Source organism: Thalassophryne amazonica, chromosome 11 (assembly GCF_902500255.1).
Source record: "Thalassophryne amazonica chromosome 11, fThaAma1.1, whole genome shotgun sequence".
Taxonomy (NCBI): Eukaryota; Metazoa; Chordata; class Actinopteri; order Batrachoidiformes; family Batrachoididae; genus Thalassophryne; species Thalassophryne amazonica.
In genome coordinates this window covers 65740233-65764187 of record NC_047113.1, presented here as the reverse complement: position 1 = coordinate 65764187, position 23955 = coordinate 65740233, and the positions used below count along the sequence as shown (strand labels likewise).

General features: G+C 40.6%; 1 protein-coding gene across 1 annotated transcript in view; it reads left to right on the top strand.

Annotated features, from left to right (window-relative positions):
• lingo2 (leucine rich repeat and Ig domain containing 2) overlaps positions 1-23955 on the top strand; it is an 845050-nt gene that overhangs the window by 135977 nt on the left and 685118 nt on the right. The gene's annotated exons all lie outside the window — the stretch shown is intronic.

Genomic DNA, 23955 nt, shown 5'->3' with positions numbered 1-23955 from the left:
CTTTCCTGGCCCCTGTGCCCTTCCACTGCCCTTTTTCTCCTGGTTCCCCCGGGGCCCTGCGTCCTGGACCCATTTCCGTTGGTGCTCGTGGCCGGCCGCATGGCTTCTGACATGCCGGAGTGGTCCATGTCATATGGTAAGGTTCTGTACTCTTGTCTTGGCCCAATACACCCGCCACAGTAGTGATCGGATATTTAGCTGTCATCTGGGTCTCTGTGTGTGGATGGTTGCGTATTTGTGGCCGTCACCACAATTCGGTTTTTGAGTGCTCTTAAGGGGATTAACACTATGGTGTTCTAGATTAGGGTATGGATGCTCACTAATTAGACAACAGACTGTTACTGTCACTGTTTGCTCATGTGTGGTTGTTTGTTCTGGTATGTAAACGTCTTGTTATTCAATAATCTTCATTTTTATTTGTGTACAACATACACAGTCACACTTCTTTTAATATATTTATTATACTTCATGGACCATAGTGAACACTTCTTATTCGTATAAATATAATGTCCTAAAAAACAACACTAAAATTGACATGGTGGATCCTTGATCTCTGGACATAAGTAGGAATAAACAAAATATGTAGTTTTTGTCAAAAGCATTTCCTTTCAGACATTATTGGCATAAATGTCTTTCCATATATCTGAGCTGAGCTCTTGCAGCTGCTGTGCTGCACGTCAGGATGTAATTTGTAAAGAAATACAGCACATCTCATTTTGGGAGGGAAAAAAAAATGTTTTAGTCGATTGTAGTTTCTTGTCTGTATTACAGCGTTTGTAAGAGGTGTAATTTTATTTAAAGTGACAATTAATTTTGAAGTTATTAATACCAATCGGACTCTGTCTCGGCAGAGAGCCACGCAGCGTTTGGAGCTGTGACAACGGAACGGAGGACGATTCTCGTTTCTTGACTACAACAAGACAAGAGTCCCAGTTAGTGACTTTAATCCACACAAAAGTGACTCACGGTATTGTAATGGCTTTGAGAGGGGTTAAGAAGTGGACTTGCCATTTCTGAAGAGCAGCGAATCAAAGAACCAATGAGCTAGTGGATCGAAGCATTGCTTCAATGGTTCACGCTTCAAAGTGAAGTCGCGCTGCAGAAATGGTTGATTACAGAGCTGCTGCAGACCAAACCCTGAATATTCAACTTTATTTGTAAGTCTGTATGACTCTGAAACTCAGAAAAATCCATATAGGTTGACATGTATGGTTGGAAAACCACCTAAAATGTAATTTCAGTCATCATAGAATGGCTTTCAAAGACACTATTGTCTGAAAACTATTTATAAACCACTCACCGTTTCTTGCTGAAATAAGCGCCCAATTTTCCTTGAACAACTTTTTTTGTGGATGCCATGATCATTGACTCGACTGGACTGACGCTATGTTTGTTTGATCCAGTTTGAATTTTCCTGTGTACACCTGCGTGGTGCATTGTGGGATCAAATCAAAAGCTGTGTCCACCGCGTGGATACGTTCTGCACTGTTCGGGATTATTCAAGATTTTTTTTTTTTTACTGATGACAAACAATGCATAAAAAACTGACCGATGCAACTGCATCGGTCCAAACCTGTCTGGATCCGGGCCTGACCAGGAGGACCTTGGTGATTGTGCTGCTGCTGCAGAAGGGGGTCAGCATGAAGGAGAAGAACATTTTAATGCAAGAGAAAGAGAAGAGTGTCCTGTGCACTAGATGAACTACTTGGGAACACTTTTGGGGACAGAAACAGGCAGGCACCAGCACTTCCAGAGAAGTCAGCCTTTGACTGTACAGCGGAGGAGGTAAAAGACTACAACAGAGCTGCTCCTTTTCCTCTATCTGAAAGCCCATTAGAGTGGTGGAAAGAACATCATCGTGAGTACCCTCTTCTGGCCAAACTAGCAAGGCAGTACTTGTACCAGGAACATCTGTTTCCGCTGAATGTGTCTTCTCTACAGCTGGGGACGTTGTCACCGCTCAGAGGAGCAACCTCACCACAGAGCATGTTGACCAGCTCTTGTTTTCGCACAAGAATCTAGACATTCCCAAGCACTAGCTTGATGAAGAGCCTAGTTAAATACAGCAGCAGACTACTTCAAAAGTAATAATTTTTGTTTGTGTATGATACATTTTTTTACTACTTTTGACATCTAGGGTTTTAAAAGAGCACTTTTCAAATTCAAGTAAATAAAATTTGACTCATGTTTGAGTTTTCAGGTGCTCTGTTTGATGTGAAATTTGTTTTATTACAGCACTGACTGAGCAAAACAACTGAGCAGAACATTTAAATAAGATGCTAAATAAATATTAAAAACAGATTCACATGTGATGTGTCTTTTTGGGGGAAATATGCCTCCGGATATAGTCTGTAGACATTATGCAACTTTTGTACTGGTATTAAGAAAGCTAAATTAAGAATCGCAAAAATCTGAAATATTATAAAAATCGCAATTTAAATCGAACCGGCACCCAAAAAATTGTGAGAGAATTGGAGAGAAAAGCATAACGTCCCATCCCTACTTGCCACCCAGATCTTCCTTGTCTTGTCTCACACATACAGCGCATATGCCATCTGTGGCAGCCTGGAAACCACCAGGTTGCTCAGAACCTCTAGATGCATGATAAAAAAAAAAAAAAACAGAGACAAAGTTATTAAAACATGACTGGAATCAACAGATGACTCCCTAACTTAAATACTACTAAATGCCGGTAACCTGCTGCAATCACACTGTGCACACTGGCAGTCGCTGGTATTTGTGTTGAATGCAAGCATGTGTGCAATGAGCATAGCAGGCGGGTTTTTGCCACCAACACGTCATACACATGGCTTCTGTTTGAGAGTAGCTTAAGTTCAAGAGGTAAACCGCTTATTTATGACTGTTTCACAGCAGTTCATTCCTAGACCTTAACCACGGGTCCAAATCCAAACATCCCTGTGGGCAGTGGTGGGCACAGTTCTGCTAATCCGCTAACCACTAATTAGTGAAGTTAACTTTTTGTTTGTGGATTAGCTTTCCAGCTAACATCAAAAACCAACAGCAAACCATTTAGCTTTGGATAAATTGAGTTGCGATAACTTTTAGACTGTTAATGTTTTTACATACTTAGTAACGATGAAACCCTGTTGGCTCCTGTGTGCTACATATTTTGCAGCAGTAAGACAGCTGACAGGAGCTAATCTCAAATCTGCCCCAGCAGAAGGGGCCTGGCCGTCAGATGACCACAAAAAAGTCATTACCCTTGACAGCAAACGGTGATCCAGCCGTGAGGCAGACATCTTGTAAAGGAAAGCAGATTTGATTCATGGTTTTGATTTATAAATCAAATTAATCCAGATAGAATGACTAAATTGTCAACTCTGAAATGTGCAAAGTGAAAATATAACACATATCTGTTCATTTTAAAATAATGCACTAATTTTGAAGATTTGAGCATTAACACACAGATGCCCAAAAGGATTATAGGTAAACTGAGACTCCGCTCATACTGATTGGTTGACTAAGTCGTTCTATGTAAAACCCAACCCAAGATAATGTAATGTGTGTTGGTGTTAACAAATAAATGTACTTTTGATAAATATGTCATTTTTTTCATTAAAAAAGGCATATGTGAAAAGTCTGTTAAGTTGTGATTCAGGTCAACAACTTTTGAGCTGTTTCATGTGGTGCGACATTAATAAAACTGAGAGTTGTCATTATAAAGTGCAGCTTTTTCCACAATATAAGCTTTAATGACAAATCTCCAAAGATCTGCAGGTCTCACAGAATATATATAATCATGAACTCATAATTTGCACTTTCAAATGAATAACTACCACATAGACATTACTACATTGTGCTGTTGAATCACCTGTTGCTCGGACCACCTAAAGCCTTAAGTGCATCCAGTAAGAGTGGCCATTAAAGAAAAAGCTCTTTAAAATTATCAGCGTACAGGATTGTGAACTGAAAAATATCCACAATACAAATTTAATGGCAAAAACTCTTGTAACATATATTTATAGAATGGAACAGCAATAAAGTAAGAATGCCCATAAAATATACATGAATCAGTTTTTTCTACCAATATGAATCCGCGATGAAGAGGGCAATACACTGTATTAAGAACAGGGGTATGTAAACTTTTGATCAGGGTCATTGGGTAGTTTCTGTTGTCATTATGATTTAATAGGAGTAAATGTTGTGTGGGCCGCTGAAGAGGAGGTACTGCTGGCCCACCACCAGAGGGCTCCAGGCACCAGAGGGCGCTGCCGCCTCACAGGAGCAGCCAGGGTGACAGCTGTCACCCATCACCTGAGACGAGACAGCTGATATCAATCAACAGGGAGGTATATCAGCAGGACGGCATCTCCACCTCATTGCCGAGATATCGCTCTACCAAGGAGGAACGTATCCAGCCAAACGGATCATCTTTTGACCATTAAATACTTTTTGCCTTTACACAGAAAGAGAAAAGACAGCAGGAGACTGTATTTTGGATAAGTACTCACATTCCTGCACTCACCTGTATTTTCCTGACAAGAGGTGGAGGTGGTGTTTCCACCCTGTGTGTTGCTGGGTGCAGCCGCACCCACACCTGACTGTATCTGTTCCTTGCCAGCAGTACCGGATCCGACGAGCGGAGGCAGTGGCCACCTGGGGTCCGGGACTTGGCGGCTCCAGTATCCCCGGGGTTCGGTGGCAGAGGAAATCGGGTGGTTCCGGTTCGACTCGGACAGGCGTCTCCTATCGTCGAGCCTGCCCACACGACACCTTTGGAATTCGGTTACTGCTGTATTTGTAAATCTGTTGTGTTTGTTGTGTGAGTTCACAACAGTAAAACTTTGTGATTTGACTTTCTCCATTGTCCGTTCATTTGCGCCCCCTGTTGTGGGTCCGTGTTCCTACACTTTCCCAACAGTAAACACATTGACAATAAAAGGCTTCACCCAACCACTAACCATAAGTGACAAAAAAGTTTTTGTGTTATCATTCATATTCTCTGAGAAATGGCCAATAAATAAATAAATACAATTCTGCAGTTGTATGTAAACTTTTGAGCACAAGTGTATTTCTAACTATTCAGAAAGAAAGTAAACTTTTTTTGAGCTGTGACTCAGTGACTACCACCAGGGAAATTGATGATGATACCCATCAGCTTCTAGCTCTGTCCCTACTGTATCAGGCTCTCCAGTTTGATGCAGGAGTTCCTCAAAGTGTTCCGGCCAGATTACATACTCAGTTGAGGTCAACAGAGTCCCATCATTGCTGTAGACAGCTTGGATGGCTCCCCGTTTTCCTCTCCGAAAGTGCCTCACAGTCCGCCAGAAGCACATTGGTGCCAACAGAAAGTCCTTCTCCGTGGTTACTCTGAACTGCACCCACATCCACTGCTTTTCCTCCCTCACAGTGAGGCTGCTGCCATTCCGGCCTGTCAGTACCTTGTAACTGCCTCCAGACTCCTCTGAGAAAACATACCCTGGAAGAACTTTTTCTTCGGTCAGACAGCTTCCCTGACCACCGGTGTCCACTAGGGTGTTCAAGGATTGCTGCCCCTTGAAGCACCTAAGACCTTCAGGTCACAGCTTCCCCCTGCAGCTTCAGCAATGGAAGCTTTGAACATTGCCCTTTCTGGTTCAATGCCCCCAACCTTCACAAGGGATGCTAGGAAAGTTCCGCCGGAGGTGTGACTTGAAGATCTGTCATACAGTGGGCTCCTCCAGATGCTCCCAGTTCAACTGCCCTATCCGTTTAGGCTTACCAGGTCTGTCCAAAGTCCACTCTCATCCTCAGATCCAACTCACAACCAGATGGTGATCAGCTGACAGTTCTGCCACTCTCTTCACCCGAGTGTCCAGAACATGCCGCCTCAGATCAAATGATACAATCACAAAGTTGATCATTGACTTTTAGCCTAGGGTGCTCTGGTACCATGTACACTTATGAGCATCCTTATGTTTGCATGGTGTTCATTATGGACAGCCTATGGCTAGCACAGAAGTCCAATAACAAATGACCACTCGGGTTTAGATCGGGAAGGCTGTTCCTCCCAATCACGCCTCTTCAGGTGTCTCTGTCATTGCCCACGTGTGTGTTGAAGTCCCCCAGCATAATAATGGAGTTCCCAACTGGTGGACCCATACAGGACTCCATTCTGGAAGTCCAAGAAGGCCCAATACTCCAGACTGCTGTTTGGTGCATGCTTACAAACAACAGAGATTTCCTCCCACCACCCGGAGGCATAGGGACGCGAACATCTCATCTACTAGGGTAAAATTCAATGTACAGCTCAGCCAGGGACTCTTGAGTATCCCCACACCCACCCGGTGCCTCAAACCCTGGGCAACTCCAGAGAAGAATCAGGTCCAAGCCCTATCTAGGAGAGTGGTTCCGGAGCCGAGGCTGTGCATGAAGGTGAGACCTGCCAGATCTAAGTGGTAGCGCTCTGCCTCCCACACAAGCTCTGGCTCCTTTCCCCACAGCGAGGTGACGTTCCACGCCCCCAGAGCTAGCCTTTGCTGCTCAGGTCTGGCCTGTTGAGGCCTTTAAATTTCAGTGCCACTTGTGGGACAGTGCACGCAACCCCAGTGGTTCCCAGTGGAAATGGAAAGACCGCATTGCATTTTTGGGCTGTGCCCGACCAGGCTCTGTGGCAAGCTGAGCCACCAGCCACTTAATGACAGGCCCTGTGTCCAGGCCTGGCTCTAGACGGGGGCACCGGGCTTCCTTTGGGCCGGGGTCACGTTTCCTCCTCCTTGTTTTTTCATGGAGCTAGTTCTCCATATTTAATACAAAGTTTTCACTTGTTTTATTTGTTTCTGTGAACAAACTGAGCTTGGGTATGACCGTATTTCTTGTGCTTATAAAATCACATCATTCATGTTAATACAGTTGTGCTCAAACGTTTACATACCCTGGCAGATTTTTTTTTTTTTTTTTTTTGGCCATTTTTTTAGACAATATGAATGATAACACAAAACCTTTTTCCACTCATGGCTATTGCCAAGGTGTGGTAAGTGTTTTGATGATCATAACTTCACTTGTCACCCAGATCCTCCTTGGCTCACACATGCTGTGCACACGCCATCTGTGTGGCAGCCTGGAAACAACCAGGTTGTTCAGAAACAGATGCATGATGAAGTCAAAGAAAACAGAGACAAAGTTATTAAAACACTGCAGGAATCAGCAGATGGCTCGCTAACTTAAATGCTGCTCAACGCCGCTAACCTGGTGCAATCACAGTCCGTATACTGGCAGTCACCAGTATTCGCCCTATTCAGATATCTCATAATTCCTTGCGCGCCAGAGTCACTAAAGTCTAAACAACATAGAGAAACCACATGGCGACAATTGCAAATGAACATTATATGACCAAAATGTCATTTTTTATGCTTTTCATCTCGTTAATAAGAGACTGCATGCATGACACCCTGAAAACTTGCTAAAACAAATATTCCAAATAATCTGTGTCTGCTACATTTAACCTGCGAGAGTTCTATGTTTCTATGTTCTGCTTTCTGGTCTTCCTAAGAAGAATATATCCGGCATCCAACTCTTGCAAAATTCTGCAGCTCGTGTCCTGACGAGGACTGCAAAGCGGGAGCATATGACACCGGTTTTAAAATCGCTGCATTGGCTTTCCGTGTCTTTTAAGATCGATTTTAAGGTTCTTTTAATGGTTTTTAAATGTCTTAATGGTCTTGGCCCTTCTTATCTTTTAGAATTGCTTTTACCATATGAACCCTCACGCTCTCTGCGCTCCTTTGGCACCAGACTGTTAGTCATTCCCAAAGTCAGAACACACACTCATGGCGAGGCATCTTTTCAGTTTTACGGTCCTCGTCTCTGGAATAGTCTGCCGGAGGGGCTCAGGGCTGCAGAGAATGTTCAGGTTTTTAAAAATAGGCTCAAGACTCATCTTTTTAGTTTAGCTTTTAATTAATATTTATTTATCATTATTATCTTGTTTAAATTGTTATTGCCTTTTATTCTCTTATTCTTTTAATGTGCGTGTGTGTGGTGAGCGGTGGTGTGTACGACGCGGACTTTTTTTTTTTTGAGGGTTGAGGTTTTTACGTGGGTCGATGGTAGTTCAACGGTACTGTTTTTTACTTTGTGAAGCACTCTGTGTTGCATTTAATTGTATGAAAAGTGCTCTATAAATAAAGATTGATTGATTGATTGATATGTTGCGATGCTCATGCTGTTGTCCGTGTGCAGCGGTTAAAGTGCAGCCTCATCCGACCGTCTCAATGCATTTCTCAATGTAAGTGACATCTCACAGAGCAGCGAACTCTCTGAACTTTTGCGAGATTTTGCGGGATTTGAAACCTCAATAGGGCAAATTGACGGTGAGTGCAGGCATGTGCACAATGAGCAAATCAGGCCAGTTTTTGCCACAAACACACCATGCACATGCCTTCTGTTTGACAGTAGCTTAAGTTAAAGAGGTACACTGTTTCTGTTTGACTGTTTTACAGCAGTTCATTCATTCCTTAACCCTAAATACGACGACTACAAGTCTAAACATTCCTGTGGGGAAGATATTATATGAATGAGAACTGTCTACACCATGCAGATTCACTATAGAGTGCCATAGTCTTTGTATTTCTTCACAGTGTAAATAAAGTTGGGTATTTTAAATGTCAACTGACATTTTAGAGGAACATGAGAACCATCCCTGGTTCTCAAGACCAGGCACATAAGTGGCTCTACTCTACTATATTCTACTCTTCTTCTTTTTTTTAGATATTTAGATATACCTTAGTATACACTAGTCGATTTCTACCTTAGAATTGGAATGTATTATAGAAGACATACCTTACTGAATCTTCATGTGCAGTATGGGACAAAGACAATGTGGGATCAGTGGAATATGAATTAATGTCTCTTGGGGACAGTGCCATATGAGACACATGTCTGACGGGAATCGTGTAATTTAGAGGTTTCTGAGCTCGCCTCACCCCCCCCCCCCCCCCCCCCCCAGATCTCCTGATGTCTTAATATTTTCTGAAGTATGTGTGTGGATGTGTGTGTGTGTGTGTGTGTGTGTGTGTGTGTGTGTGTGTGTGTGTGTGTGTGTGTGTGTGTGTGTGTGTGTGTGTGTGTGTGTGTGTGTGTGAGAGTAAGATGTGTGTGAGGGCAGGCATTGTTTTTGAGGATGCACAACCAAATTTTGTTGTGCTGGTTTAATGTGCAATGACAATAAAGGTTATTCTGATTCTGAAAGTTCAAGACGTATTCAGTGGCATGGTTACCATCAGAGAGCCTCGTCCACAACTACCACATAAGACTTCAAGCTGTCATTGATGTTAAAGGGGGAAATACACGGTATTAAGAACAGGGGTATGTAAAGTTTTGATCAGGGTCATTTGGGTAGTTTATGTTGTCATTATGATTTAAGAAGAGTAAACACAGTTCTTTGACAATAAATGGCTTCACTCATCCACTGACCTGAGTGGAAAAAAAAACTTTATTATTCATATTCTCTGAGAAATGCCACCTGAAATTCTACCAGTATACATAAACTTTTGAGCACAACTGTTGTTGGGCTAACCATTCAGAAAGAAAGTAAACTTTTTCAAGTTGTGTCATGTGGTGCGAGTTTAAAAAAAATTGAGAGCTGTCTTTAAAAAGTGCAGCTTTTCCCAAAATATAAGCTTTTACGACAAATTTCCAAAGCTCAACAGGTCTGACAGTATGTATAGTAATGAATTTGATAGCATGAACTCATAATTTGCACTTTCAAATGAATAACTACCACATAGACATTACTACGTTGTGCTGCTGAATCACCTCTTGGTAGGACCACCTAAAGCCTTAAGTGCTTCCAGTAAGGGTGATAAAGAAAAAGTGTTTTAAAATCATCAGCGTACAGGATTATGAACTGAAAAATATCAAAAAACCAAAACCAATTTTATGGCAAAAAAATCTTGCAACATATATTTATGAAATGCAACAGCAATAAAGTAAGAATTCCCATAAAATATGCACTAGTTTACGTCTACCAGTTTGAATTCAAGTTAATGGAAGATGAGAATAAAGGAAAATCAATAATATGACAGTGAAAAGTATTAATTTGCAGAATTAATTCATGTTCACTAATTGAGATGATACAGGTATCGTATACACAGGATTATGCCTTGGATTTGGATAAACCTAGGCATGCATTCTGTTAAATGGAGTGAGTGACTGGACTGATTGGGAGAATTCAAGATGATTCCATCCACTCCAGAGTAATATGATTATGATGAGTCAAAAATGATAACTGCTGTCACTGTGCATCTTACAGAATCAAAGTGCATTAAAATCCACAGAACTTTGATGCACCAGAACAATAAAAAAAAAATAAAATAAATTGGTTTGTTTATGTGATATGCCATAGACATGACTGCCACCTGCTGGATGGTTGTTAGATGTTAGATTGACAATGGATTTCAAACAGGTGGGGTTTTTGTTGATAAAGACAGACTGCTTCTGCATAGAGATGTACTAAAGTCCCTCTCACACTCAAGGCATATGTGTGTGTAACACTTGCCACCCAACTTGCCACTATGTGTCACAAACACGCCACTACATGCCACATACAGGTCACACAACGCCACATGGTTTCTGGTACTTGCCAAGGTGAGTGTTCATGTTCATGATTTGATCACATCAGTTCTCACACATACCGTGCACACACCATCTGTGTGGAAGCCTGGAAACCACCAGGTTGTTCAGAAACTCTAGATACATGATGAAATGAAAGAAAATAGAGACAAAGTTATTAAAGCACTGGCTAGGAATCAGCAGACTTGCAAACTTAAATTTTGCTAAATGCCACAAACCTGCTACAATCACACTGGGAGATGTCAGTACTGGTGGTGAGTGCAGGCATGTGCACAATGAGCATAGCAGGCCAGCTTTTGCCATGAACACTCCATACACGTGCCTTTTGTTTGAGAGTAGCTTAAGTTAAAGAGCTAAACTATTTTTTATGACTGTTTCACAGCAGTGCATTCATAGACCTTAAATACCACAGTAACAAGACCAAACATCCCTGTGGGGAGGATATTGTATGAATGGTGCCAAAGCAGATTTGTTCCTTCTCTTACATCCTCTTTTACCAGATGTCTGCTTTTGAAGTTACAGTACATATTGCTTGAAATTAGCTTTTATTTTTCACTTTCTTTCATTTCTAAAGCCTAGGTCTGATGGCTACCAAGGCCACTGCTGCTTCGTTATTACAAAAAAGTGAGACTAACTGGATGATCTGGCTGTGCATTATTCAAAGTATCGATGTCCTTGAGCAAGACTTTGAACCCTGAATCGTTTCTGGTGTTCAGGTCAGCAACGTGTACTGACGAGTGGATGTGACTGTACGTGGGTTTGGATAAAAGCGTCTGCCAAATGCATAAAAGTGGAAATATCTGTGCGGGTCAGAGACTAAAATCAGGACAGTAAATTTAACTGCCTGTGAAAATCATGAGCTGGCAAGGCAGGAAAAGAGCACTTAAATGATATTATACGGCGTCACCTCAACATCTGCGTTAGTGCTCCGGGGATAGAACCCACACTGTACAACTCCATTCTCCACCTGCTTCCAACACCATGTTCTCCTCCCAACCCCTCCCCTACACACACTTTATTCTGTGCAAATCACTGTACAAACAAGGTGAGCAGCAAGCTTCTTTTTATCTCATTCTTTACTGATAAACAACATCCATGTTCGTAATAGTGTTATAATAATGTTGGAAGATTTATTCATGCAAGTGCAGGAAAGTGCAGCCTGCTCACTGTCTGTGCATTTGTTTCCCTTCAAGATATCTCCTGTGTGTGCAAAAATCGTGTCATGTCTCCCAAGGTTAGGATTACTGGTTTGTTTGCTGAAACTCTGTACTGTTATTCTGTGACATTTAAAAAGTCCCCCTTTAAGGCTGCTGAAAGAATATCAGTCCACAGAGAAGCTGCAGCATCTGTAAGGACTCAACTTGGAATGCAGTTTGCATCAGCTTGCAAATAACATGCATGGAAAATTGTCAACAATTCCAGCAAATAAAAAAATAAAAAAATATGTCAAATGGTTATAGCACATTAGATTAGATTAAATAGGACTTTATTAATCCCTTGGGAAGACTCCCCCGGCAGCCTTACATAGCAGCACACAGGGTAAGAAGCACACAGAGCATCAAAAGTGAAAGTTAAAAAAAAAAATTTGCAAATGGAAATATAAATACCAGACATAGTAATGGCTACTGGTTTACTGGCTACTACTGATCCTCTCCTCTCCTTCCCGTCATCTTTCTTCCTGTTACTCACCCCCCCCCCCCCCCCCCCGAGTGGGGAGTGGTACATTTAAAGATTTAAAGCTACAGTGTGTAGGATTAAGCTTTTTTCTTAAGTAGAAATACTTTATAGCATTGCTATCAATCTGATCATTAGTATACCATGGCCTACACAAACAAGTATGACGGACATCCCAGGGTGGTAGCTGAAGGTAGGTTAGGGGTCAGTGAAGAATTACACAGGGGTCAAAATTTTAAAATGCTGCAATCAGTTTGAAAAGTATACCACATTATATGTCTGATCATAACTGTTCCAAAAGTATAGTTTGGACTTTCTATGACTGAATGTTCTGGAGTTATGGAGTAAAACAGCAACGATGGTGTCATAGGTCAGTTTCAGTTTGTACCGTGCAGCCAGAAAGTATTCACAGCACTTCACTTTTTCCACATTTTATGTTACAGCCTTATTCCAAAATGGAGTAAATTCATTTTCCCCTCTAAATTGTACTGACAACACCCCATAATGACAACATGAAAAAAGTTTTTTTTTTTAATTTTTGCAAATTTATTTAAAAAAATGCAAAACTAAGAAATCACATGGACATAAGTATTCACAGCCTTTGCCATGAAGCTCAAAATTGAAGAAGCTCTCCTTTAATATCTTGGCTGTGTGCTTAGGGTCATTGTCTTGCTGAAAGAAGAACCGCCGCCTCAGTCTGAGGTCAGTAGCACTCTGAAGCAGGTTTTCCCCCAGGATGCCTCTGAAGATTGCTGCATTCATCTTTCCCTCAGTCCTGACTAGTCTCCCAATTCCTGTCACTGAAAAGCATCCGCACATCATGATGCTTCCACCCTCACACCACCATGCTTCACTGTAGGGATGGTGCCTGGTTTCCTCCAAACATGATGCCTGGTATTCACGCCAAAGAGTTCAATCTTTGTATCATCAGACCAGAGAATGTTGTTTGTCATGGTCTGAGAGCCTCCCCACAATCACTCAGTTTAGACAAGTCATCAGCTCTTGGAAGAGTCCTGCTGGATCCAAACTTCTTCCATTTATGGATGATGGATGTCACTGTGCTCACTGCGACCTTCACAGCAGCAGAAATATTTCTGTACCCTTCCCCAGGTTTGTACCTCAAGACAATCATGTCTCAGAGGTCTACAGACAATTCCTTTGACTTCATGCTTGGTTTGTGCTCTGACATACACTGTCAACTGTGGGACTTTATATGTAGACAGGTGTGTGTCTTTCCAAATCATGTCCAATCAACTGAATTTACCCATGTGGACTCAAATTAAGTTGTAGAAACATCTCAAGGATGATTAGTGGAAACAGGATGCACCTGAGCTCAATTGTGAGCTTCATGGCAAAGGCTATGAATACTTATGTACGCGTGATTTCTTTGTTTTAATTATTATTATTATTATTATTATTAGCAGTAGTAGTAGTAGTAGTATTATTTTCATTCTTTTAAACAAAAAAATGTTTTCACATTTTGTAGGGGAAGCAGAAGACTGAATAAAAATGAGAAGAATCAGTGGTTGCACCCCCATTCACTGTCTACTGGCTGCTAGTGCAGCCAACCTTTTTTTTTTCAATAGAGGATCATACTTACTTACTTACTTATCATAAAAAATAAATAAATAAATAAAATAAAAAATAACAACACCAAGCAAAGGGACATTAATCCCCTTAGCCACAGGAACTAAAACATGAAAGGCCATAATGCAGTCTGCAACCTCACCACCAGATGATGCAGAAATTCTACACAGTGTAGCTTTTATCAAACATTATTCTTTTGAATTGTGCAAGTGGCGTGTACTGTTTTTATTTTAAAACAACACAGTTAAAGTTTTCCTTGAACTGTAGGTGGAGAGCAAAGATGTTTCCAAGAAAAGGTAGCCTTCATTTTCCAAGTAAACCAATTAAGTGTTCATGTTTATCATCCTTCAGTAAAAGGTAAGAATGAGCTGGTTTTTTTATGCGATGCCTGTCAAAGCTCAGCTGAATAAATCTAATTTCTTCTCATTACCAAGTGATAAAGGATGGAGTTCAACCTGTTTACGTGGCTGAGGTCAGCAGAATAACATTTTCATATAAAGCTGCATTTGACAGCATCCAAATTGATAACTGCAGGTTATTAATGTGACTACAAGGAGTGACTGTGAGGTTAACTTGTAATAGCTCTGCCATTTGTAACATAACATCATCTTTTATTCCAACATATGTTGGTAAAATAAATCCTATGCCAGGCCCCAGGCCTTTCATGTCAGTGCTTATCCCCGGATACCGTAATGTGAAGCATATGAGACTCTACGACTCTCCCTGAATGGGACACCAGTCCATAACAGATTATTTATCCCATCAAGAATGGTGTCCATTTAAAGCTGGCTCTTGTCCAAGAACACATACAGGTAGCCTGAAGCACACACCTGAAATTGAAATCTTGTCTGAATATTTGTACTCTGCCACAAAAGAATATGAGATGTCTACAGATGGTACAGAATACTGCTGCCAGAGTTTTTATGAAAACCAGGAGGTTTGATCACATCACACCCGTTCTGGCCTCTCTTCACTGGCTTCCTGTGATTCTAAGCACACATTTCAAGGTTTTGTTGCTGACATAAAAGGCTTTAAAAGGTCATGCACCTGTGTCTCAAAGGGTTCAAAAGAAGTCAGCAGGTTTTAGAGCCTTTTCTTGCTGTGCTCCTACCTTGTGGAAAAGCCCGCCTGTTGGGATTTGAAAAGTAACTTCCATTGACTCTTAAGAATAGTCTTAAAACCTTCATTTTCTATTGCCTCTCATTCATTTTATGGTTTTTCGCTTCTTTTAATTATTTTGCTTGTATGATTTTTTTTTTTGTTTGTTTGTTTAACTGCATTTAGAATCTTTGTTTAATGTTATTCTGGAGTTATGTTCAGCACTTTTTCTTCATTTAAAGTGCTTTATGAATAAATTTATTATTATTACTAGTCTAACTCCGATCCCACAAAGCAATCTCCTCTTTTGCAAAGAATGCAAAGAAGAATATTTTACAGTTCAAAGACTCTTTCTGAAAGCAGTAATTGTAGACTGTGGAAATGTGTGGTATGGATTGGTTGAGGCCAAGGCTAATTCATATGCTGAATTCAAAGTAGATCTGTCCAACTGCCAAAAAAAGAGCTTGACTATTCCAAAACAGACTGGCTCTGGAATCTGTACAAAGCTCTGCAACTATTAATATTTTTTATGAACCTGGAAAACTTTCAGGGGTTCAGTTCAATCTTAATGATATTGCACTTTCCTGGCCAATAGTGGAAATAGTGTGCCAAATTTAAGTCAGAGGAAGCGAGGGACAGCCAAGATTAAAATGTCTAACTCATCAATTGATTTATGACACAGATTGGTTTTATGAATGCATCTTAGCTAATATGAAACTGTAGATCCATGTACAATTATGTGGACTAAAGGAGTGGAGGGAACATCACAGTTGGTGCAGGTTTTTCTGATAGTGTTGCAGTGACCTTGATGGCAAGAATAGAAGTCAGATTGCAGAAGAAACTGTATTATTTCCAAAAGTCTACAATATATGCAACAAAAGGAATCAATGCCCCCGCATCCTTTTATTATTAAATCATTATTAAATTGAGTGATCCATAACAGAGGTGTTGGTGTATCCCCTCACCAATACAGAATATTGTTTCAACTCAATTTGATTTATTTATACAGCATCAAATCACAACCTAAGTCACCCCAAGGCTCTGTATACAAACAAGGTTTAAGCCTTGTCAACCCCATGAGCAGCAACATTGGTAGCAGTGGTACCGAAAAACAATCTGCTTTGGCCATCACAAAAAATAAAACAATGTAATAAAAAGAAAGCACAACAGAAAATGGTCAAACATGCACATTTAAGGTGTAGAGGGTTCAAATTTGTGAATTTTTTTTTTTTTTTTCCAAACCAAAGTCCGATTTTAAAGTAATGCAATGAATAATGAAGTTGTACTTACTGGACTGCATGATGGTGGACAGTATGCAGGGGTAGGGAGGAATCCCTTACAAGTAATCTATCACAAATATATCACTGATGGACTTTCTCCCATTTGTGTCTCATGATGACACTGCAGATAACTTTGTGTGCCCAATTCATATTTGCAGATACCTGGCATATTTAAGTAAAAAAAGGTCATTGTTTTAAATGAATGAGTATTTTTCACATTCCTTTTCTAAACCTGCATATCTATAAATTTGTTTGAGCCAGTAGTCTATGCTCTACTTGCATATACAGTCTATTTTTTGCATAGCTAAGGCTGCAACTCAAAATTATTTTCATGTGTGATTAAACTGACGATTATAGTCTCAATTTAGTGATCAGGGGTCTCATGTGCAAAGCGTGCTTATGCACAAAAACCTGGCGTACGCCCATCTCCACGTCCACGTGCAAATGTATCAAAAGTGACGTGAGCATGGAAATGTGGAGTGCATCACGTAAAAATCCAGGCTGGCGTATGCATGTTTCTACAGTTATTGTTCCACTGTGGACATGTAAAGTTGATGCTGGGAACTGAAAATAAGTCATCAAAGTGATGTGCACATCAGAGACATACTGATGAGCAATGAACACACTCGTGTTTGCAATTATATGGATGGATATAAAAGTATGCGTAAAATGGCATGAAACGATGGCTGCGTTAGCGTTGTTAAAGCACATGGTGCAATCCGATATGAGCATGTATTCTGGGAACATGAGGATTTAAGTGCAAATGACGATAATTGGCCCATGAACTGATTTCGATTACCAAGGCCACTGTTACTGGAGTTGCGAACAGAACTGTGGTCGCCCCGGAGCGCAATACAGCGAGGAGGCAGGGGTTTACTGTGTGCACACAGGTGCTGACCACACTGGGCTTCCTGGCATCAGGGGCATTCCAGCATGAGCTGGCTGATGAATGAATGAATGAATGAATGAATGAATGAAAACTGTTTATTTCGAACATTTGATACAACAACAATTACAAGATAGATCAGTAAAGACAACAACAAAAAAGTTCCTACTGTGTACCCAACATCTCCTGATCGGTCAGGAGTGTGCCAGTCAACCTTGCACCGAGCTACCAGCTGTGTGGAACGCAGTCAATCTCAACCAGGTACATTCCAACATTACAGCGCATTTTGCAGCAAGAGCTGGTTTCCCAAATGTAATCGGAGCTACTGACTGCACACATTTGGCTATAAAGGTGTCATCACATGATGAATGTGTTTCTGTTAATAGGAAACATTTTTTTCCATCAGTGTTCAAATCATGTGTGGTGCAAAAATTCAACTCAGGCTGGAGGCATGGTGCTTGATTGCGGTGGGGGGGGGGCTGCTTGGTGAGTAAATAGTTTATCTGTATAACTGTTCTGAACGAAAAACCAGCACAGGCACATTTGGGCATGTGCGCATTCAAACATGTTTTTATTATTATTATTTATGTCTTTTTTATTTTTGCTTGATGGTGAGCTGCAGAGCTTCTTAACAGGCTTCCTGTGTTCAGTATTTGTCAATAAACACGTGTGTAGACTGTGAATGTCACACTGTCAGCAGAGGCGTGCCTCACCTTTTCAACATCAGTCTGGCCTCGGCCTCACACACACTTACGCTCTGGAGCTCCCACAAACATTTTTCCAATTTCATGATTAATCCGTTTAACAGCATACCGAATAAACCGTCCCTGCATGTCTCCACATAATTTCCAGTCATCTGTAATATAATTTCTTTCCTGTGTTCATGCTGTCTGATGTAATGTCATGGGGAATCCCAGTTCCAAAGGCCTATTTGCATCAAATTGCATATTTAAATAGGGCGTGGCCAGAGAGGAGTTTGGTTCCATGCTCAATTCCACGTTCAGTAGGATGTACAAACACAACATGCATGAATTCATGCCTACGCACACGTTCATACATCTAAATATTTTGTGCTTACGCCAGATCCAGGGTTTTGGAGTATGCCATGTTTAATAGAAAGTCCACATTAGTCTTTGTACATGAGGCCCCAGGTAGGAAAGATCCAATGACCTTCTTGCTGGAGGCAACAGTAAGAGCCATTAAGTTATCATGCTGCCATCATGTAATGTTGGACAACAGTGAAAAAAGTTGATCAGTGTTTCCCAAAGCTGAAGATGACATCATCAAATACCTTGTTTTGTTCACAACCCAAAGATATTGAGGTTGTTATCAGAGAGAAGGAAAGACAAGAAACCTCAACAATATTCACATTTGAGAAGGTGGAATCCACCCCACCCCCAGAAAAATAGGCTTTTTAAATGACTCAAAACATTTATTATGAAAAATAGTTTGCAATTAATTCAGCAATCAATTTCTCATTGAATAATTGGTAACCAAACTCTGGTAACCAATCAGGGTACTGGATGCAACTCACTACAGAATAAGATGCAGCTCGCGTCAAATTCTGGCAACATCTGAAGACAGTTTTTACTCCCAAAAATTGAGGAAAAAAACAAACAGTTGAGCTCCTGCTGCATGTACCAAGAAAAGCTCAACTTAAAAAAAAAAAAATCTTCCAGCCTCCATTACCATGTTGAAGGCTTTTGTGTTTGTGTTGTGAAGGTCTAAGAAATGTCCAGATATCTTATATACCTGCTATCATTTATGGGTGATCACCCTAAATAGTCCACCACTATTTTCATCTTAGTATTCACTGTGGAGATGCAGTGCACATCCCACTAAACTGAAATGGAATTAAACGGGAAATACCAATACAAAAGCTAAAAGAAAAGTGTCCCATGCAGTGTTCTTTGCAGTTTTAAGATCAGCAGTGCAACAAACTTTGTGTTGTGAAAGTGTAGTGACACGGACCCACAACAGGGGGCGCACATGAACGGCCAATAGATGAGCCAAAAAGTAACAATTTAATGTTGTGAAACGTGCACAACGAATATACAGACAATCTCAGAATATAATTACAGTCAAATCACAAAGGTGACATGTGGGCAGGCTCGAGGATAGAAGACGTCTGTCCTGAGATGAACCGGAACCACACGATTTCCTCCGCCACCGAACCCAGAGAATACTGGAGCCGCCAAGTCCCGAATTCCCAGGTGATCACCGTCCCCGACTGTCGGATCTGGTACTGCTGGCGAGAACAAAGACAGTCAAGTGTGGGTGTGTGTACACCCAGTAACAACAACGGTGGGAATGCCACCTCCACCTCTCACTCAATATGCTGATGTGTTTGCAGTGATCCCTCAGAGAAAAAGAGTGCCGTCCTGCACTCACTCAGCTTCCACAAAACAAGGGACCGGTATGCCTGCAAACACTCACAATGTACAGATTACAGATAAACACAAAAAGGCTGAGGATATTACCTACAATGAAGTACGATATCTCGGCAACGAGGTGGAGATGACGTCTGGTCTTTATGGAGTGTGATGATGAAGAATGTGTGACAGCTGTCAGGAATTAATGACTGACAGCTGTCACTCCCGGCTGTGTCCGTGGCGGCAGCGCCCTCTCGTGCCTGAAGCCCGCACTTCAGGCAGGGCGCCCTTTGGTGGTGGGCCAGCAGTACCTCTTCTGGCGGCCCACACTACACTTTGGCCGTTATTGCAACATGTGTTCCTGTTATTATTATTCTGACACAATTACAGAGTGCATTAATACAGCACAACCAGTGTGTACGTGCATTGTGTTGATGTACACATAGTAAGTGTTTTACTTTGTACTTTGCTGGAGTGGTAGTAGCTCAACTCAGAGTTCATCAAAGTTAGCCCACACTTCCACAGGCGGTGGATTCAGGAGGAACTGGCAGAGCTACAGCTCCCCCTTAGGTTTTAGAATTTTCACAAGACATCTGCGAAAGATGAACCCGATCAGCTGTTGAAGAAAGTAACTTGTACTTTCAGTAACTTAATACGCTCGTATCTCTGTATTTTTTTGCTTTGAGTTGAGTAGGTTTCTAAAAGGAATTTGCACATTTACTTGAGTATTGCTTATGGTAGTAATTGTGCATTTGCTGAAGTATAGTGTTTCGGTACCTTACCCACCACTGGCAGTATACCCATAGCAAACCAGCTCAAATATTAAGCAATGTGCCCAAAGACCTCAAAAGGGTATGTATGGTGTATGACACAAGTACATAAACCAAGCAAAACAGTTTACAGATTAATTTAATTCTAAAATACTAATTAATCAGGGTATTTTATACACATGTGCTATGTAAACCAGTTTTGCTTGTTGGAAAAAATTAATTAATTAGTTAATTTATTATATAAGGAAATAAAAGCGCCACACTTATTGTTATTCAGTCACACCTATGGACTACAGCATTGTTAAAGTTCATTGATGTTCAGTCTTTGAAATGATGTATGAGTATGCACTTTGGTTTGTCCCTCCCTGCCAATGATTTATTACTTGTGTACAACCTTGTTTCTACCGGTGCCACATTAAGACACAACAATATCTTGCTCCTAATTAATTATACCTATGGAACTGTTTTGTACCCATGCTATTTAATACATTCTAGAAATAACATGCCTCCTCTTCTTAGACTTTGTACACATATTACTTAATACATTCTAGAAATAATATGCATTTTGTACTTACAACCCCAATTCCAATGAAGTCGGGACGTTGTGTAAAATGTAAATAAAAACAGAATACAATGATTTGCAAATCCTCTTCAACCTATATTCAATTGAATACACCATAAAGACAAGATATTTATGTTCAAATTGATAAACTTTATTGTTTTTGTGAAAATATTTGCTCATTTTGAAATGGATGCACGCAAGACGTTTCAAAAAAGTTGGGACAGGGCAACAAAAGACTGGGAAAGTTGATGAATGCTCAAAGAACACCTGTTAGGAAACAGGTGAGTGTCATGACTGGGTGTAAAAGGAGCATCCTCAAAAGGCTCAGCCATTCACAAGCAAAGATGGGACGAGGATCAGCACTTTGTGAACAACTCCATGAAAAAATAGTCCCACAGTATAAGAACAATGTTTCTTAACATTCAGTTGCAAGGAATTTAGGGATTCCATCAACTACAGTCCATAATATAATCTGAAGATTCACAGAATCTGTAGAACTTTATACACATAAGCGGCAAGGCCGAAAACCAACACTTAATGCCCGTGATCTTTGATCCCTCAGGCAGCACTACATTAAAAACTGACATCATTGTGTAAAGGATCTTACTGCGTGGGCTCGGGAACACTTCAGAAAATCATTGTCAGTTAACATAGTTTGTCGTTACATCTACAAGTGCAAGTTAAAACTCTACCATGCAAAGCGAAAGACATAAATCAACAACATCCAGAAACACCACCGCCTTCACTGGGCCCGAGCTCATTTGAAATGGACAGATGCAAAGTGGAAAAGTGTGCTGTGGTCTGATGAGTCCACATTTCAAATTATTTTTGGAAATCATGGGCGTCGTGTCCTCCAGACAAAAGATGAAAAAGATCATTCAGATTGTTACCAGTACTAAGCTCAAAAGCCAGCATCTGTGACGGTATGGGGGTGTGTTAGTGCCCATGGCATGGGCAATTTACACATCTGTGATGGCACCATCAATGCTGAAACGTACATCCAGGTTTTGGAGCAACACATGATACCATCCAAGCAACGTCTTTTTCAGGGACGTCCGTACTTATTTCAGCAAGACAATGCCAAGACACATTCTGCACGTGTTACAATAGCGTGGCTTCATAGTAAAAGAGTGCCGGTACTAGACTGGCCTGCCTGCAGTCCAGACCTGTCGCCCATTGAAAATGTGTGGCGCATTATGAAGCACAAAATATGACAACAGAGACCCCGGACTGTTGAACAACTGAAATCGTACATCAAGCAAGAATGGGAAAGAATTCCACCTACAAAGCCTCAACAATTAGTGTCCTCAGTTCCCAAAAACGCTTATTGAGTGTTGTTAGAAGGAAAGGTGATGTAACACAGTGGTAAACATACCACTGTCCCAGCTTTTTGAAATGTGTTGCAGGCATTCATTTCAAAGTGAGCAAATATTTGCACAAAAACAATAAAGTTTATCAGTTTGTACATTAAATATCTTGTCTTTGTAGTGTATTCAATTAAATACTTTTATTTATTTATTTATTTATTTTTATTTACATTTTACATAACGTCCCAACTTCATTGGAATTGAGGTTGCAGTTTCAAAAGTAGATACTCTTGAAAGATCTCATGTACACATTCTTATTTTAATTTTTGTCCACATTTGTTATATTATTTTTTTCTGGTATTAATTCTAAAACATAACTGCAAATCACAGTCCATAAATCTGACATTTATGTATAAAAATTAAAAATACCTAATGTGCCGAAATGGAAAAAGTAATACCGCATTAGTCAGCCAAACGTACATCCACCAGCCACTTTATTAGATACACCTTGCTAGTACTGGGTTAAACCCCCTGCTTCCTTCAGAACGGCTTTCAATTTCAATTTTTTCATTTTATATAGCGCCAAATCACAACAGAGCCGCCTCAAGGCACTTCACACAAAACAATTCAGAAAAACTAAATAGAATTAATTAAAATATTTTAAAAAATTAATTAAAAGATTGTAAAAAGTCCAATAAAAGAGTAAAAAAAAGTGAAAAGCATAGTAACATACTATGCAAATATGCTAGCCATATGAAAGGGAAAATAAGTGCATCTTAAGCCTGGACTTTAAATTCTCCACAGAATCTGACTGTTTTATTAATGCAGGGCGATCATTCCACAAAACAGGGGCACAATAAGAGAAAGCTCTATGACCCGCAGACTTTTTATTCACCCTCGAGACACAAAGTAGTCCAGTGTCCTGCGATTTCAAAGCCCGGGTCGGTACGTAGGGTTTAATTCTTTGTGACATACATTCAACAAGGTGTTGGAAACAGTCCTCAGATATGTTGGCCCATACTGACATGGCAGCATTATGCCATCACCCATTTGACCAGTCTGCCCATTCTCCTCTGACCTGTGACATCAAGCCATTTTTATCCACATAACTGCTGCTTCACTGGATATCTTCTCTTTTTCACACCATTCTCTGTAAACCCCAGAGATGGATGTGCATGAAAATCCCAGGAGATCAGCAGTTTCTGAAATACTCCACCCAGCCCTTCTGGAACCAACAACCATGCCACGTTCAAAGTCACTTAAATCCCTTTTATTCCCCATTATGATGCTCTGTTTGAACTTCAGCAAGTCGCCTTAACCATGTCCAGATGCCTAAATGGATTGAGTTGCTGCAATGTGACTGGCTGATCAGCTATTTGTGTTAACTGTTGCGGTAGCAGTTTTAAGGTGAACCCTTAAATGTGGGGAGTAACCAGACAGGGAGTAGTGAAAGAGCACATGTGATTTATTCCTCTCACACAGACATAAAAACAGTCCAAACCCGAGTCCAAAAAACAAAACACAAACTGGAAAATAGCAAGATAGAGAAGTTGCAGAACACACAGAGGAAAATCACAAAAAGGAAACACACAACCAATATAGAACACAGGGTTAAACAGGAAGATCCAAAAGGGCAATATCAATATTCACGATGCGTGTCTAGGAGAATGAACCGGCAAGTGAAATGGAAACAAAGCAGGTTTAAATGCCAAACAATTAACAAAACACAAGTTTGCAAAAATATAGAGGCGGGAACAAAACACACACATGGAAATCAGCAGAAAACAAGGTTACTTAACTAAACAGATCTTAATAACTGAGTGGGAAAAATAAAACATACAATAACC